The sequence below is a fragment of the Pteropus vampyrus genome, unplaced genomic scaffold (assembly GCF_000151845.1).
Source record: "Pteropus vampyrus isolate Shadow unplaced genomic scaffold, Pvam_2.0 Scaffold204, whole genome shotgun sequence".
NCBI classification, from domain to species: Eukaryota; Metazoa; Chordata; class Mammalia; order Chiroptera; family Pteropodidae; genus Pteropus; species Pteropus vampyrus.
The window spans coordinates 403,651-406,832 of record NW_011888985.1 but is presented as its reverse complement, the minus strand read 5'-3'; positions in this window follow the sequence as shown (position 1 = coordinate 406,832).

Sequence of the window (3,182 nt, the reverse complement as noted above, 5' to 3'; positions counted from 1 at the left end):
ACGCCCCCACTCCTGCCCCGGACACAGAGCGTGGGGTGTAAAGCAGAGTCGGCGGGGCCCGCCGGGCTGGGCAGGGGTCTGGGACACCGAGAGCACGGGAGGCCAAAACCCGGTCCACACGGAGAGCAGGGCTTCCCAGCTCCCCTCTCCAAGGACTCCCCGAGATTCTCGGACAGCAGGAAGAGGGGACAGGCCCTTCCACCTCAGTGAAGGATCTCAGTCTCCAAGGCGGGCAGGGCCCCGGCCCCCGGCCACGGACGGTGTGCAGGGTCAGATCGTAACAGGACGCTCCCTTGCATTCGGGGAGCCTCCCCCCAGAAAGGCGGGGCTGCGCCCACTTCCTCCCACCTGTCCCCTTCACCTGCTGTCCTGCGGCCCCTGACCTGGCCCATGGGAGAGCGAGCTCTGGCTCACGGAAGCAGCAGCATTTTCCTCTTGAACCACAGTCTTGTGGCCTCAGCCGCCCGGGGTGACGAAGTCCAGGAGGGACTCAGTGGTCAGGGAACTACGCGGGTTGCTCAGGTGACGGGGGTACCTGAGCAGCGTGGGCCACCACCCACCAGGGTCGCCCTGGCACGCACAGCCCGACACAGGGGGAACCACCCCAAGACGCCCTTCGGGACGCCTTGCTGTAGAACAAGTCGGAAGGGCAGCTGAGTGAGAGAAAATTGAAAGCCGCCCCCCGGCCTGCCCTCCGGTCTCACGAGAAAGAGACGGCTTGGCTGGGAGTGAGGAGGGACCGGGAGTGGGTGGGGGGAAGACGAGGCTGGAGCACGGCGAAGCCGGCACCCAGGTGACCCATCGCCTGTCCGCCTCACCTCCCACCGAACGGTCCTTCTGCTCCGGCCACGCTCCAGGCCCCAGCTCCTGCAACTCCCTGTGCCCAGAACGGTGAGGTAGCTCATTGCTTGCCGAACGGTGAGGTAGCTCATTGCGAGACCGCCCAGCTGGCCTCGCCTGCTCCGAGCCTTCCCTGCTCTCTCTTCTCAGTGGAAATCGGCTCATTTCTCCCACGCTCAAAACCATCAGATGCTGTCGGAACAGACCAGGGACCAAGGGTCATTCCACACCTCAAGGAGCCACCAGCAAGTGGGACCGCAGGGCCGGGGCCTGGCCTTGCAAACCCGGGGCTCCGCACGCCTCTGCGTGTCACCGGGGCCTCAGGGCGGCCTGGCCCAGGGGCTCGCCTCGCCAAGGGAGGGGCCAGACAAATTAAGTCATTAAGGGGCACGGCGAGCTAATTAGCTGGCTAAGTGCTGGGTCAGGGTTACCCTGCGTTGTTATTTTTAGTCAGGGGCTTTTGAATCGCAATGCCAAGTGTCATCCAGTAGGCTGTGTCAGCTTCAATGAGGCATGGTCACACCCATCCGGGTCGGCTCTCCGTGGGCAGGAGCCATTATGGGTCATGGGAGGAAACGAGAAGCAGGAGGGGGCAGGGCCAGAGCCAAGACCTTGGACATCGTCCCAACTTGCCAACTACCTCCTGACCCCACACCCGCCGCCTGCCCGTCTGCCTGCTGCCCGTAGCCAAGCTCTGGGAAAGAATCGTCCATACATGAGTCTCGAGGGCCTCGCCTCCCACTCACTCTTCACCCCGCCCCCCCGAGGTCTTCTCCCCACCACTCGCCCCTACCCAACCCGGCCAAGGTCACCCGCGACCTCCCACCGCCAACGCCGACGGCTCCTAACTGCCTTTGCCCGTGACATCTCTCAGCTTCCTCCCGCGTGTATCCAACGCCTACTCCTCACCTGTGCTCAGGTGTCTCCTGAGCCTCTCGAACTCCCCCTGTCCCAAGAGAATTCTCATCTCAGAGCCTCTCACCCGCCCCTCCGCCAGCGCGGCCCACAGCCCCCTTCCAACGCCTTCCCTCTCCCGCCCTCCCTCCTCCGGCCGCCAGCAAATCCCAGCTCCGCCTTCGAAACGCAACCAGAGCGTGACCGATTCTCACCCCCGCCACGAGCGCGCCAGCCCAGAACATTCTCACCTCTGCCAGACGGGCGAGACCGCCCAGCTGGCCTCGCCTGCTCCAAGCCTTCCCTGCTCTCTCTTCTCAGTGGAAATCGGCTCGTTTCTCCCACGCTCAAAACCATCAGATGCTGTTCTCCGCATCTACACAAGGCTTTGTCTACGTCAGCTCTGAAGACTCGGAAGCTTAGCGTCCTGTGCCAACGTCCTGTCCCTCCAAAGTGTCAGGGGAAAGTAGGCGGCAGGGGACATTACAGAGGCACCTCAAGATTGCTCAGCCTCAGCTCGACGTGCTGGTGATAGGACCTCACCCGCGTGGAAACGCGTGGGTGCTCGCTGGGCGTAAAAGCCACTGAGCTGTCTTAGCAAGGACCTGGTGACAGAGAGGACGGGAGGAAATGACTGTCTTCACACGGCTGCCGGAAGCGAGGTGTACCGAGAGGGCTGTGCTGATCACGGGCTGGACTGCTGACGCTCTGACCAGTTATGAAGGGATTCGGGATACGCAAAGTGACCACGGACAACGTTTTTTAGTACGTGTCAGAAAACACCTTGGGAAAAATCTCGGTAACACCACAAGGAAAGGCACCTGTCAATGGCCACGGCTAAATCAGAAAATCCTGTTTCCATTTTGGGAGCTCTGTCACAGTCGCATGTTTAAGGCTTCGTCATCAGTGGTCGGCTTTAGTTTTCACCAAGTAAAGGAGCAGCAAACTCGACCTGTAAGAATTTCCATCGAAGCAAGAGAAAACGAATTTCACTCACGTAGCTCCTTGCTCATTTCGACAGCGAGAGAGAGAGAGTGTTGTCATGAAATGCTCCAAAATCTCAGTCTAAACACATCTCGAGCTCAAACCCGGGCTCCAACCAAAGTGAATGGTCACGTTTTCGAGAGTCAGCGCCAGTGGGAAGTAGAGGCAGGCTGATGCAAGTGTGAACCGTTTGCAGCGAACACCTTGCCTCTCTGCGCACAAGTTTGAATAATGAAGGGAAATAGACTCGAGCCGCGCGCTTGCACACAGGGGCCGTGGTCGGGCTGAGAGACCGAGTCCGCGAGGCCTCTCCAGACGATGTCAGCCCGGCAAAAGTTAGGACGCGTCCAAACCTCCTCGAGAGAGGCACCGTCTTACCCCAGCCCACGCCTTCTGCATCCTCCTCACCGTCCTGTGCTGCCATCTCCCGAATGCCAGTTCCTTCTCCAGTCTGGTCTTGGGCC